The 15,890-nt window shown below is 46.1% G+C and overlaps 1 protein-coding gene across 1 annotated transcript in view; it reads left to right on the plus strand.

Annotated features, from left to right (window-relative positions):
• LOC122928254 (ankyrin repeat and KH domain-containing protein 1-like) overlaps positions 1-15,890 on the plus strand; it is a 259,680-nt gene that overhangs the window by 31,119 nt on the left and 212,671 nt on the right. The gene's annotated exons all lie outside the window — the stretch shown is intronic.

The following is a 15,890-nucleotide window of genomic DNA, read 5'->3' on the forward strand; positions in this document are numbered from 1 at the left end:
GGTTATCAATGACAGGGGGTGATCAGGGTAATCAGGGTGATCACCCCCCTGTCACTGATCACCCCCCCTGTAAGGCTCCATTCAGACATCCGCATGATTTTTTACGGATCCATGGATACATGGATCGGATCCACAAAACGCATGCGGACGTCTGAATGGAGCCTTACAGGGGGGTTATCAATGACAGTGGGGTGATCAGGGAGTGTATATGGGTGATCACCCGCCTGTCATTGATCACCCCCTGTAAGGCTCCATTCAGACGTCCGCATGTGTTTTGCGGATCCGATCCATGTATCCATGGATCCGTAAAAATCATGCGGACGTCTGAATGGAGCCTTACAGGGGAGTGATCAATGACAGGGGGGGATCAGGGAGTGTATATGGGTGATCACCCGCCTGTCATTGATCACCCCCCTGTAAGGCTCCATTCAGACGTCCGTATGCTTTTTGCGGATCCGATCCATGGATCCGTAAAAATCATACGGACGTCTGAACGGAGCCTGACCGGGCGGTGATCAATGACCGGGCGGTGATCAATGACCGGGCGGTGATCAATGACCGGGCGGTGATCAATGACCGGGCGGTGATCGATGACCGGGCGGTGATCAATGACCGGGCGGTGATCAATGACCGGGCGGTGATCAATGACCGGGCGGTGATCAATGACCGGGCGGTGATCAATGACCGGCGGTGATCAATGACCGGGCGGTGATCAATGACCGGGCGGTGATCATGACCGGGCGGTGATCAATGACCGGGCGCGGTGATCAATGACCGGGCGGTGATCAATGACCGGGCGGTGATCAATGACCGGGCGGTGATCAATGACCGGGCGGTGATCAATGACCGGGCGGTGATCAATGACCGGGCGGTGATCAATGACCGGGCGGTGATCAATGACCGGGCGGTGATCAATGACCGGGCGGTGATCAATGACCGGGCGGTGATCAATGACCGGGCGGTGAATCATGACCGGGCGGTGATCAATGACCGGGCGGTGATCAATGACCGGGCGGTGATCAATGACCGGGCGGTGATCAATGACCGGGCGGTGATCAATGACCGGGCGGTGATCAATGACCGGGCGGTGATCAATTGACCGGGCGGTGATCAATGACCGGGCGGTGATCAATGACCGGGCGGTGATCAATGACCGGGCGGTGATCAATGACCGGGCGGTGATCAATGACCGGGCGGTGATCAATGACCGGGCGGTGATCAATGACCGGGCGGTGATCAATGACCGGGCGGTGATCATGACCGGGCGGTGATCAATGACCGGGCGGTGATCAATGACCGGGCGGTGATCAATGACCGGGCGGTGATCAATGACCGGGCGGTGATCAATGACCGGGCGGTGATCAATGACCGGGCGTGATCAATGACCGGCGGTGATCAATGACCGGGCGGTGATCAATGACCGGGCGGTGATCAATGACCGGGCGGTGATGCAATGACCGGGCGGTGATCAATGACCGGCGGTGATCAATGACCGGGCGGTGATCAATGGACCGGGCGGTGATCAATGACCGGGCGGTGATCAATGACCGGGCGGTGATCAATGACCGGGCGGTGATCAATGACCGGGCGGTGATCAGGGAGTTTATATGGGGTGATCAGGGGTTTATAAGGGGTTAATAAGTGACGGGGGGGGGGGGGGGGGGTGTAGTGTAGTGGGGTGTTTGGTGCTACTGTACTGACCTACCTGAGTCCTCTGGTGGTCGATCCTAACAAAAGGGACCACCAGAGGACCAGGTAGGGGGTATATTAGACGCTGTTATGAAAACAGTGTCTAATATACCTGTTAGGGGTTAAAAAAAATTCAGATCTCCAGCCTGCCAGCGAACGATCGCCGCTGGCAGGCTGGAGATCCACTCGCTTACCTTCCGTTCCTGTGAGCGCGCGCGCCTTCACAGGAAATCTCGGCTCTCGCGGGAGGACGCGTATATGCGTCCACCCAGAAGAGCAGGACCGCCGGCAGGACGCAATCCTGCGTACGGCGGTCCTGAGGTGGTTAAAGGGAACCTGTCACCGGGATTTTTGGTATAGAGCTGAGGACATGGGCTGCTAGATGGCTGCTAGCACATCTGCAAAACCCAGTCCCCATAGCTCTGGGTGCTTTTATTGTGTATAAAACCCGATTTTTATATATATGCAAATTAACCTGACATGAGTCAGAGTTTGAAAATATGACTCTTTGGTCACACAAGTAAGATATGACTTATGTTAATTTGCATATGCATCAAATAGGGGGGGGGGGGGGTTTACACAAAAAAGCACAGAGAGCTATGGGGGCTGGGTATTGCGGATGTGCTAGTGGCCATCTATTAATCCATGTCCTCAGCTCTATACCCAAAATCCCGGTAACAGGTTCCCTTTAAAGGGATTCTCCTGCCAGCTCTATTGATGACATATTCTCAGGATAGGTCATCGGGGCCTAAATTCCAATCAGCTGGATAAAGAGGAAGCAGTGCTCCATGCGATCGCAGCTTCCTCTTCATTGAACTGCTTGTCATCTTGCAAGTGCAGTGTAAGAAAAGTACTCGCTCCATTCAGGTGACTGGAGCCAGTGCTTGTAATTATACTATGTCTCTGCTCCAGAGGAGACGATGCATATTGTAATGACCAGGAAGCGGTGCCACTTGTCGGACACCAGCCGTTTCAGATATAGATGACCTATCTTGATCATGAATGTACAGTCCTGATCAAAAGTTTAAGACCTCTTGAAAAATGGCATGCGTTTGGTCCTAATGCATTTTGAATGGAAAGAGATCCGTTCAGTATGCATTAGGATGTCTTCTGTTCCATTGCTTTTATGTTTTTTGACCGGACAAAATACTGCAGTTTATTGTGGTATTTTTTTGTCCGGTCAAAATTCCAGAACACTACCGCACTTGCCGAATCCGGCAGTTCCTATGTTTAAGTACATAGCAGCTGCTTGTAGTGTAAGTACATAGAAGATGTTAGGATTTGCTAGGAGTAGTAGTCACGGCTACTACAATTACTATGTACGTATACTACCAGCAGTCCCCATGTACAGTCCTAATCAAAAGTTTAAGACCACTTGAAAAATTGAAAAACAATCATATTTTACATTGTTGGATCTTAACAAGGTTCCGAGTAGAGCTTCAACATGCAACAAGAAGAAATGGGAGTGAGACAAAACATTTTTTGAGCATTCAATTAATTGAAAACGATTAAACTGAAACAGGCTGATCCAAATTGATGCTTCTGAGACTAAAGGGTTTCAAAACCAAAAAAGTCTTCAAAGACCTCGTCTCCTTGAATGCCACAGAACTGCTTGTTTGGACTTTGCAAGAGAGCTCCAAACATGGCACATTCAAAGGTGGAAGAAAGTTTTATTCTCTGAGAAAATTTAACCTGTATGGTAGGGCTGCCCGATATGGGAATTTTGTGCGATTGCGATTAGGGCCCTAAAAATTGCGATAACGATATGCGATGCGATATTTTAAAGGAATTGTGCTAGAGGTCTATTTGCTTGGATTTTCCCATATGAGCCGCTGATGCGGCTGGGTATGACGCTGTGTTGTGGGGGATCTGTGGAGGACGCTGTGTTGTGGGGGATCTGTGGAGGACGCTGTGTTGTGGGGGATCTGTGGAGGACGCTGTGTTGTGGGGGATCTGTGGAGGACGCTGTGTTGTGGGGGATCTGTGGAGGGCGCTGTGTTGTGGGGGATCTGTGGAGGGCGCTGTGTTGTGGGGGATCTGTGGAGGGCGCTGTGTTGTGGGGGATCTGTGGAGGGCGCTGTGTTGTGGGGGATCTGTGGAGGGCGCTGTGTTGTGGGGGATCTGTGGAGGGCGCTGTGTTGTGGGGGATCTGTGGAGGGCGCTGTGTTGTGGGGGATCTGTGGAGGGCCAGCTTAAGACACATAGCATCTTATGCTGGTCCTCCTCATGTGTCCTAAACTGGGCACATAACTGCCTTTTACGTGTGTGTGTGTGTGTGTGTGTGTGTGTGTAACAATCTCTCTCCTAACAGGTCCGGCCTCTGTACTCACTATGAATGCGGCCGGCGCGTGAGTCACTTAGTAACGCTCCTAAACTGCAGAGCATTGCATTCATAGTGAGTACTGATGCCGGACCTGTTAGGAGAGAGATTTTGTTTCACCCACACACACACTAGTAAAACACTTTACATGCAAAAGACAGTTATGTGCGCGGGGCCCCTTTTATATATAATCACTGCATTTTCGGGTCGGCCAAATCGCCATATCGCATTTGGCGATAATCGCGATTCGATTATTTTTTCGATTTTATTGTGCAGCCCTACTGTATGGTCCTGATGGTTTCCAATGTTACTGGCATGACAAGCAGATCCCACCTGAGATGTTTTCTATGTGCCATAGTGGAGGGGGCCCCATAATGGTCTGGGGTGCTTTTTCCTTCAGTGGAACAATGAAGCTTCAGGAAGTGCAGGGGGGTCAAACGGCCGCTGGCTATGTCCAGATGTTGCAGAGAGCATTCCTCATGGCTGAGGGCCCTCATCTGTGTGGTAACAACTGGGTTTTTCAACAGGACAACGCTACAGTACACAATGCCTGCAGGACAAGGGACTTCTTCCAGGAGAATAACATCACTCTTTTGGCCCATCCTGCGTGTTCTCCTGATCTAAATCCAGTTGAGAACCTTTGGGGATGGATGGCAAGGGAAGTTTACAAAAATGGACAACCGTTCCAGACAGTAGATGGCCTTCGTGCGGCCGTCTTCACCACTTGGAGAAATGTTCTCACTCACCTCATGGAAATGCTTGCATCAAACATGCTGAAACAAATGTTTTGAAGTGATGAACAATAACAGCGGAGCTTCTCATTACTGAGTTCATATTTGGAAGTTGGATTTCTGTTTTTTTTTTTGGTTTTTGTTTTTTTTTGGGGGGGAGAGGTGGTGGTTTTTTTTTTTTTTTTTATGGGAGGTGTGGTCCTAAACTTTTGACCAGCTGAAAAACAGACTTTTTCAGTTTTAGTTTTCATTAAATTGAATGCTGAAAAAATGTTCTCACTCCCATTTCTTCTTGTTGCACGTTGAAGCTCTACTTGGAACCTTGTTGAGATCCAGCCATACTAAATAGGATTTTTTTTTTTGCCATTTTTCAAGTGGTCTTAAACTTTTGATCAGGACTGTATTATGGCAGGACAGCCCCTTTTACCTCTTCAGGACCAGGCCATTTTAAATGTTTCACTTTTGGCCTTCCAGGAGCCAATAATTAGTATTTTCTCTTGGCACCATATACTTTTGAATTTGATGTGGTGTGAAGCTGTAAAATAGAGATGGGGTGGAATTTATAAAAAAATGAATAATACGGCCACAGTATAATTATAGTGATATCACATTTGCAATTTTTTCCTTTTAATACTGAAAAGATAATAAAAAAAAATAATAATATACATTGCAAAAAAATAAAAAAATCTTTTTGCAGTGCGCAACTTAGGCTACTTTCACACTTGCGTTTCACGGATCCGTTTGAAGTGCATTTCAAACGGATCCGTCAATAAAATGACTAAACAGAGTCAAACGCAAGCCATTCAGGCGGATCCGTTCAAACTGATCCGTCTGTCACGTTAGTTTCCGTTTTGCCACCCGTTTAGCGGATCCGTTTTGGAAGGAGTAGCATCTCTAGGTTCCATCTTCATGTATTCAGATGCCCAGGGTTGTCATGCTCCTATATTTCTCCAGGGCTATCTTGTTGAAATTCAAAGTTAGTCCAGCTTTGATAATGGACCACACCTTTCGGACTCTTTTACACGACTACATGCACTTAAAGATGTATAGTGTTCGTTAGCGGGCCATATGTCCCTGATCGTCATTGATCGGGAGTACAGAGCATCATGATGCTGACCATGTTGTGCCGCACACTGGGCTATTGTCCTGCACTCATATGATCTATGAGTGCAAGACTATATCCCCGCGGGCAGCTCAACTTGCACAGAATCATTGTACACTATGATGCTGTGTACTCTCGTGCGCACGATCAATGCCACTATGGGACATATGGTCCATTCACGGACCACATTTCTCTTGGGGCATACAGTAGTGTGCAAGAGGCATTTAAAGGGGTTTTCTCATCTCATACAATGGGGGCATACCCCTAAGATATGCCCACATTGTCTTAGGCTACTTTCACACTAGCGTTCTGCTTTCCGCTCGTGAGCTCCGTTTGAAGGGGCTCACGAGCGGAGCAGAAAGCTTCCGTCCAGCCCTGATGCAGTCTGAATGGATGCGGATCCGCTCAGACTGCATCAGTCTGGCGGCGTTGAGCCTCCGCTCCGCTCGCCTCCGCACGGCCAGGCGGACAGCTGAACGCTGCTTGCAGCGTTCGGGTGTCTGCCTGGCCATGCGGAGGCGTGCGGATCCGTCCAGACTTACAATGTAAGTCAATGGGAACGGATCCGCTTGAAGATGACACCATATGGCTCAATCTTCAAGCGGATCCGTCCCCCATTGACTTTACATTGAAAGTCTGAACGGATCCGCTCAGGCTACTTGCGCACTTAGAAATTTTTCTAAGTTATTAATGTAGACGGATCCGTACTGAACGGAGCCTCCGCCTGCATTAATTTGATCGGATCCGTTCAGAACGGATCCGATCAAGCGCAAGTGTGAAAGTAGCCTTATAGGTGCGGGTCCCACAGCTGGTACCCTCACATATATTGAGAATGGAGCCAAGAAAGTGGATGAGGTCGCACTGCGCTGCCGCCCTCCATTCATTTCTATGGGAGAGGACGGAGATTAGCACTTGGTGGTGGACGTACCACGGGAAATTTCTTGTCCTCAAACGGTGCTCCCCCGCTCCGTTCTCGATATAGGTGCGGGTGCTACCAATGTTACCCACACCTATCCGACAATGGGGGCACATTCAAGTGAAACCCCCCCCCCCATTGTCTGTGAATACCCCTTTAAAAACTGTATGTTCCTTGCGTGTCCCTTGTGGTAATCACACTAGTTATATTAGAGCGTCATCGGGAAATCATTAAACGGTAAAATCACAATTTGTTAATGAATTCCTGATTGTGCTGATGGACCGTGACTCCCACAAGGGCTCATACGAAAGGGCACAAGATTGAACTAAGCATTTGCTTGTTCATTGTGCCAATTATAGGGTCTACGATCAATAAAGAGCCAAAAGATAGCTCATTATTGATGGTCATGTTAATGGTTCTTACGACATTGGCACTAATGCTGTTTTTATATAAAAACTACCAAGGGTGTTATAAACGCACAGTAGTGAGACTAGGGTAGTTTTAATTTCAACACGGCTGTAGTGCCAAGGTTACCCTGTACAGGACAATACAAACACTCACCGTGCAGTAAACTATAAAAAAAAAAATTAAAAAAAAATTGGAAACCGTAATAAAATAAATATAAACATAAATTTTAATTATAAATTTTCATAACGGTGAGGGGAGGTGGACTGTCGTGGGGCTGGCAATGGTAGCCCCCCTGTCCTGGCGATCCACTGAGGTGAAACTACGGGTCACAGGAAAGGATGCAGGGCGTAATTGTGGGGTGTGGAGAAAGGAAGGGTCTGAGGAGGAGGGGACCCGAGCATGTGTAGAGGTGGAGGGAGTTAGGAAAGAAGTAGGAGGAAAATACTGGGGAGGAGAAGAATAAGAAACAGAAGGTAACACATGCTCGGGCGTCTCATGCAACTGCTCGGGCGTCATTGAGTCCATCCAACGGATTATGCTTAGCCCATAATGTTAGTTTGGGCTGCGTTGAATTGCTGACTCCGCCCTCTCTCAGCGCCGAATCAAGTCAGCACCAAACTCCTTCTGATGATCGGCAAAACCTTCTAGAGCGTCGGAAACGACCTCTACAAGGTTCGCATAATCGGCTCGATTTGGCCTACCGGATCTCTGCCCGCTCACCAGGGCTCTCAAATTTTGGCGGAAACCTAAGAGCCTCTGTTGAGCGGAGGGATCCGATAGGGGACCGGGATTATCCTGAGCCGATACATGAGGGACAGGAGGGCTGGCGCTGGAGATCTATTCCGGTTCCGCCTCAGGAGGTTGTTCAGGCTCCCGAGTGCTGCTGGCACTTCTGTAGGAAAAAACATGAGGAAAGTTATGAATTGTTCTTTAAATAAAACATCCATGTTCTATGCTATGTCTACTGTATACCATAGGGGGCTGGCCAAAACAGGGGAGCCAAATGATCCGCTGATTCAGACAGCCCCTTTACAAAAAATGTTTTAACAGTTGTTAAAAATATTTTACCTTCTTGGTGCCATTGTCTTTTGTAGGAACCCAAGGGCCGCCGTATGGATGTATGTGGTCCCTGAGGTTCCTCTGGAGCCACTCGAGGCCTGAACCTCCTTATTAAAATCCCTCCTGAAGCGGTCCTGGATAGATCGCCAACGCGTTGTAACCAGTTTGACTTAAAAAACATAAAAAATGAAATCTGCACGATTAAAGGAAAAAAACAATATTTAAATATATTAAAATACATATGGTTTTACTTACTATATTTCTCCTGAGCCGCCGCATTTAGATCCCCCAGGTCTTAAAAATTTCAGAACAGATGTCCCTCCAGAGCCGCTGGGTACGACGATGATCAGCGTGGTGGCGGTCGGAGTGGTCCCATAATGATGGGCACGCCTCCACCAGTTGGATGAGGAGCCGGTTATCGATGGTCGGGACCCCTAACTCCTCATCTTCCCTGGTAGAGCCGACGGAACACTGAAAAAAAGGAAATGGAAAATTAAATGTAAATCCTAATACAAAATGCAAATTAACACTACTTAATTCAAGACTTACACGTCTAGGACTGCCACGCTCATTCCTGCGGACTCTGGGGGCGACTGGGGGAACCTCGCTGACGGATCTAGGTGTAGATTGCTGAAACCAAAAAAAAGTATTTAAAAAATGTATTTAAATCAAAAAAATAATATATAAAATATATTTAAAAATAATATAATAATAATTTGGTCCACCTACCCTGGACGATGGCGATTCGGCAGGTGAGCTGGCCACTTCCGGAGAGCCCCCCGCTGATGAAGAAATCTATAATAAGAGCACATACTGATTAATGCAATGAATCAAACAGTACAAACTCCTAGTGTTGATTTTATACTTACCTGCCACTGAATACGACGGCGCCTTCTGGGTGGGTTTTTCCAATCGATTGATGTCTTCTTTGATTACATCTGTACGCAACAGAATACCAGACAAAATGCAAATAACATTGAAGGAACCTTTTTAGAGCACTATTTCCACGTATATCAACAATTTTAGTATATATATATAATAAAAAAAGACCCCCCCCCCCCCCCCCAATTCCAGCCACACACATCCCCGCAGTGCCAGCAGCAACCACAGTTTCAGCCACAAACACCCCTGCAGTGCCAGCAGACCCCCCCAATTCCAGCCACACACATCCCCGCAGTGCCAGCAGCAACCACAGTTTCAGCCACAAACACCCCCGCAGTGCCAGCAGACCCCCCCCCAATTCCAGCCACACACATCCCCCGCAGTGCCAGCAGCAACCACAGTTTCAGCCACAAACCTCACCGCAGTGCCAGCAGACTTCTCTGTGGTTATTTGACTAACCCTGGGTTCACACCTGAGCGTTTTACAGCGCGTTCCTACGCGCTGTAAAACGCACAACAGGCAAGAACCAATGATTCCCTATGGGAATGGTTCTCACCTGGGCGTTTTACAGCGCGTACGATCGCGCTGTAAAACGCCCGACGCTCAAACAAGTGCTTGAGCTTTTTTTTGGGCGTTTGTCGCGCGTTCCCGCACATAGAAATTCGGGAACGCGCGACAATGTGTGAACGGCAATCTCTGTAGCTCGTTTCCGAACGCTCAGGTGTGAACCCAGCGTGAAGGACTGATAAGATGACACCTGAGGTGCTGCTGTCACTGTGGCATCACAAGTAGGCGGAGATATCAGGTGACCACTCCTCTGAAGATGCTTGCTGGGCTTTTTACTTTCACTTTGCAGCTGCTCCGCCACACAGCTATGCTGAATGCAGTACAAAAATGATATATACACAGTATATCTATATAGACAGTATATCTGTCATGATACAAATACCTTCCCTGTCCCTGTTGAAGAAATCATCCCCACAGCACCATGTTTCACTGTGGGGATGGTGTGTCCAGGGTGATGTGCAGTGTAAGTGTTCCGCCGCACATTTGTCATTTAGGCCAAACAGTTCAACTTTGGTCTCATCTGACCAGAGCACCTTCTTCAACATGGCAAATGGGACTTTTTTGGGCTTGTTTTTGAAAAATGCCTTTCTTCTTGCCACTCTTCCATAGAGGCCAGATTTGTGGAGTAAATGACTAATAGATGTCCTGTGGACAGATACTCCCACCTGAGCTGTGGATCTCTGCAGCTCCTCCAGTGACCATGGGCCTCTTGACTGCTTCTCTAATTCATGCTCTCCTTGCCTGGGCTTTCAGTTAAAGTAGACAGCCTTGATATTGGTAGGTTTGTAGTCTTGCTGTACTCTTTCCATTTTTGGATGATGGATTGAACAGTGCTCTGTGAGATGTTCAGAGCTTGGGATATTTCTTGTATGACCTATCCCTGCTTTACACTCTTTCACAACTTTTCTCCCTGACCTGTCTGGTGTGTTTCTTGGTTTTAAGATTTTGTTTGATCCCTGTTCTCTAACAATCCTGAGTCCTTCATAGAGCAGCTGTAGTTATACTGAGAATAGAGTCCATCTGTGTGTCATTTATTGACTAATTGGGTAACTTCAAAAGGCAATTGGTTACATAGGATTTTATTTAATGTTATCCTTTGTTGGTCTATCACATGAAATCCCAAGAAAATAATACATTCTGTTTGTGGGTGTAACGTGAAAAATTGTTGGAAAGTTGAAGGGGTATGAATACTTATTCAGGGCACTGTATATGTATTTCTAACTGTGCATTCAGGAGCACCTAGGCTTCCGCACACTATCTGTGTCTATCAATCTCCCCTCTAGAGAGGGCCATTGCACGCCGGGGATCGCGTACGTCTGGGTTTTTCAGCTCCCATTTGACCTGGCCTGGTCAATCAAAAAGGAGAGGCAGGGGCTGGCAGAGTATGGCTACTTTCACACTCGCGTTTAGTGCAGATCCGTCATGGATCTGCACAAACGCATCCGTTCTGAACGGATGCATGCGGTTGTATTATCTGAACTGATCAGTTTGTGTTATCTTTAACATGGCCAAAACTGATCCGTCTTGAATACCTTTTGAAAGTCAATGGGGGATGGATCCGTTTTCTATTGTCAGTTAAAATGGGTCCATCCCCATTAACTTACATTGTGTGTCAGGACAGATCAGTTTGGCTCAGTCTCGTCAGACGGACACCAAAACGCTGCAAGCAGTGTTTTGGTGTCTGCCTCCAAAGCGGAATGGAGGCGGAACGGAGCCAAACTGATGCCTTCTGAGTGGATCCTTACCCATTCAGAATGCATTAGGGCAAAACTGATCCGTTTTGGACCGCTTGTGAGAGCCCTGAACGGATCTCTCAAACTGAAAGCCAAAACGCCAGTGTGAAAGTAGCCTAAAATGGACAAACAAGGATACAGAGCGTTGCTTTGGCCCACCGTCGGTGCACTTAAAGGGGTTGTCCAGGTTCAGAGCTAACCTGGACATCCCTCCATTTTCACCCCGGCAGCCCCCCTGACATGAGCATCGGAGCAGTTCATGCTCCGATGCTCTCCTTTGCCCTGCGCTACATCGCGCAGGGCAAAGGCATTTTTCTGAGTTCCGGTGACATACCGGGCTCTCTATGGGGCTGACAGGCAGCCCGGTGACGTCACCGGCACTGATGGGCGGGATTTGGCTCTGCCCTAGCCAGTAAAACGGCTAGGGCAGAGCTAAAGCCCGCCCCTCAGAGCCGGTGACGTCACCGAACACACTGCTGGGCGGAAGTTACCGCCCGGCAGTGTGTTATTGAAAACACAAGAGCCTGTGCCCTGCGCGATCTAGCGCAGGGCACGGGAGCGCATCGGAGCATGAGATGCTCCGATGCCAGGCTCAGGAGGGCTGCCGGGGTGAAAATAAAAGGGTATGTCCGGGTTCAGCTCTGAACCCGGACAACCCCTTTAACTGCTGTTTTGAATTTTGCTTTGGTGTTTTTTGGCCACCTGCAGTTTTTGTGCCTTAATTAATTTTTTTTTACCCATAGTCCTACCACTACAGATTTCTTCATGGTATAGAGAGAAGGTGTTTGTAAAATGCCTGAAAAAGAAAAGAAAGGAAGCAAAAAAGACCACTACTGACGGTAGCAAAAACTTGTGTGTCCCTCGTTTAATATTTCCTGTAAACCTTCACACAACATCTGGAGCTGGCAGAGTGAAAATTCTGAGCCTGCTACTGGAGAAATGCAAAGCTGCATAGAGACGGGGTTTCAAACCTTTTAATAAAGACCAATAGAAAATAATGTTTGTAGCTCAAAACGAATACAATGCAATTACCCAAAAATGTGATTTTTGGTACAAATTTTCAGTTTCACAAGGGGTAACTGGAGAAAATGCACCTCTTAATTTATTATTCATTTCCTCCTGATTACAGCAACACCCCATATGTGCATGTAAATTGCTATATGGGTGCACTACAGGGGTCAAAAGGAAAGGAGCACCAAATGACTTCTGGAGGGCAGACTTTTCAGGAATAATTTTCAGGTACCATGTTGTATTTGAAGACCTCCTGATGCACCGCTAGAGTGGAAACCCCCAATATATGACCCCAATTTGGAACTACACCCCCCCCAGGGAATATTGACAGTCCAGAACCCTCCCTACGTGTGTGTGTGGTCACTTCTCTGACCACTATAAACCACCAATGTACTACATAAGTGTCTTTTCAAAGCAATGCACTCAGTAACACCCTATTCAACAGACCTATAAGAGATAGAAAAATACTGGAAACCATGCTGTCTGACAAAAAACAGTTCCACTGGAGAGTCGTCGGCACTGCCAGGCATCTAACCAGAGGAGAAATTGGATAATAGCTGGTGCTCTAAACTTGTATAGCATCCAATGAAAATAAAGTAAAAGTGTGGCACTCGTCATGAAAATTCATTGTCCTTTATGTAATAAAATACTGCACAGGCGGGAGGACTGTAGAAAAGCTGGTAACTCTAGTACATTCCCCCCCGTGCTGTATTTTATGAAATAAAAGACAATGAATTTCATGGCGAGTACCGCACTTTCTTGCTGTAATTTTCTTTGGACTTTAGACAAAAAAAAGTTTTGTTTTTTTTTCTTTTTTTTTTCTTTTTTTTTTCCGGCAATCGTCTGCTTGTCAGACCGCTTAATTTACATGCAGTGATCACTTCCACAGTATACCATCATTCGTCCCCATACTGACTTGTTGGCAGCAGTGATTACACAAATCTGCTTCTGGTGAAAGACCATTTTTGTGTCCGCGTGAATGGTTCGTTTCGCTCCTTCATCGGGTAATCAGCAGCACCTTTACAAGCCAGATAACTGCTAATGAGAGTTCTTTAGCAATTATCTGGCGGATTCTTGGCCCATGTAAAGGTGACAACGAAAGCACTATACTTCTGTTCACAGCTTAGTGCAGCGGCTCAGGCACACTGTTGGACAAGTAATATACAATATATTTAACCCCTTAAGGACCAGGCTCATTTTCACCTCAAGGACCAGGCCATTTTTTGCAAATCTGACCAGTGTCACTTTAAGTGCTCATAACTTTAAAACGCTTTGACTTACCCAGGCCGTTCTGAGATTTTTTTCGTCACATATTGTACTTCATGACACTGCTAAAATTGGGTCAAAAATAATTTTTTGGGCATAAATAAAAATTTGACCCAAAATTTTGAAAAATTAGCAAATTTCAAAATTTCTGTTTCTCTACTTCTGTAATACATAGTAATACCCCCAAAAATTGTGATGACTTTACATTCCCCATATGTCTACTTCATGTTTGTAGCGTTTTGGGGATGTTACAAGGCTTAGAAGTTTAGAAGCAAATTTTGAAATTTTTCAGAAATCTTCAAAATCCTCAAATCTTTTTATGGACCAGTTCAGGTTTGAAGTCATATTGTGAGGCTTAGATAATAGAAACCTCCTAGAAACTACACCCCTCAAGGTATTCAAAACTGTTTTTTAAAACTTTATTAACCCTTTAGGTGTTCCACAAGAGTTAATGGCAGATGGAGAAACAATTTTGAAATTTCTATTTTTGGGGAAACTTTTCCAATATAATAATTTTTTTCCAGGAGTAAAACAAGGGTTAACTGCCAAACTCTCAAAATGGGTTGCCCTGATTCTGTAGTTTGCAGAAACACCCCATATGTGGTCGTAAACTACTGTTTGGCCGAACGGTAGCACATAAGAGTTGGGTTTTGGAAGGCAGATTTTGCAGGGCTGGTTTTGTTTATACCATGTCCCATTTGAAGCCCCCTGTTGCACCCCTAGAATAGAAATTTCAAAAAAAGTGACTCCATCTAAGAAAGTACACCCCTCAAGGTATTCAAAACTGGGTTTACAAACTTTGTTAACCCTTTAGGTGTTCCACAAGAGTTAATGGCAGATGGAGAAACAATTTTGAAATTTCTATTTTTTGGAAAATTTTCCAATATAATCAATTTTTTCCAGGAGTAAAACAAGGGTTAACTGCCAAACAAAACTCAAAATGGGTTGCCCTGATTCTGTAGTTTGCAGAAACACCCCATATGTGGTCGTAAACTACTATTTGGCTAAACGGCAGGACATAGAAGAAGGGAAACGTCACATGGTTTTTGGAAGGCAGATTTTTGCCCCCTGATGCACCCCTAGAGTAGAAACTCCATAAAAGTGACCCCATCTAGGAAACTACGGGATAAGGTGGTTGTTGTTTTGGGACTATTTTTGGGGTAAATTTGATTTTTGGTTGCTTTATATTACTCTCTTTTGAGGCCATGTAACAAAAAAATTAAAATTTAAAATTGTTTCTACATTCGCTATTTAGTTTTGTGGAACACCTAAAGGGTTAACATAGTTTGTAAAGTAACTTTTGAATACCTTGAGGGGTGTAGTTTCTTAGATGGGGTCACTTTTTTGGAGTTTCTAGTCTAGGCTATATCAGGGGGGCTTCTAATGGGACATGGTGTAAAAAAAAAAAAAAACTGTCCATCAAAATCTGCCTTCCAGAAACTGTATGGAGTTCCCTTCGTTCTATGCCCTGCCGTGCGGCTATATAGCCATTTACGACCACATATGGGGTGTTTCTGCAAACTACAGAATCGGGACAATAAATATTTAGTTTTGTTTGGCTGTTAACCCTTGCTTTATTACCGGCAAAATGGATTCAAATTGAAATTTTGCCCAAAAATGGGTGTTTTGGCACAGTTTTTATTTTATATTTTTAACACCGTTCATCTGAGGCGTTTGGTCAAAAATTATTTTTATAGCGACGACTTTTACGCACGCGACGATGCCCAATATGTATGGCTCTCAGACTTTGGAGACACTAAGCAGGCATCCTAAAACTGCGGCCCTCCAGATGTTGTAAAACTACAATTCCCACCATGCCCTGCTGATGGCTGTAGGTTGTCTGGGCATGCAGGGAGTTATAGTTTTACAACATCTGGAGGGCCGCAGTTTGAGGATGCCTGCACTAAAACTAATATTTTTGGGGGAAAGAAATTTTTTTTCGTGTCTCCAAAGGCTGAGAGCCATAGTGTTTTATGTTCTCTAGTGGACTGTTGGGGATTATAAAAATTTAGTACTCCATGGAAGTGTGATACTCCCTGAAGCAATCGATAATGCAGAGGCTCGGATGATCGAGGCACGTGTCACATTGAGTAGTGGTGTCCTTCCGTATCCTCCTCTTGTGACACACTCTGCACTTTTTTTGGGTTCGTCCCTTCTTTCCAGTATGGGGGACCACACCTGGAAAGTGTTGGCCAGGGACGATCCG

The sequence above is a fragment of the Bufo gargarizans genome, chromosome 2, assembly GCF_014858855.1.
Source record: "Bufo gargarizans isolate SCDJY-AF-19 chromosome 2, ASM1485885v1, whole genome shotgun sequence".
Lineage (NCBI taxonomy): Eukaryota > Metazoa > Chordata > Amphibia > Anura > Bufonidae > Bufo > Bufo gargarizans.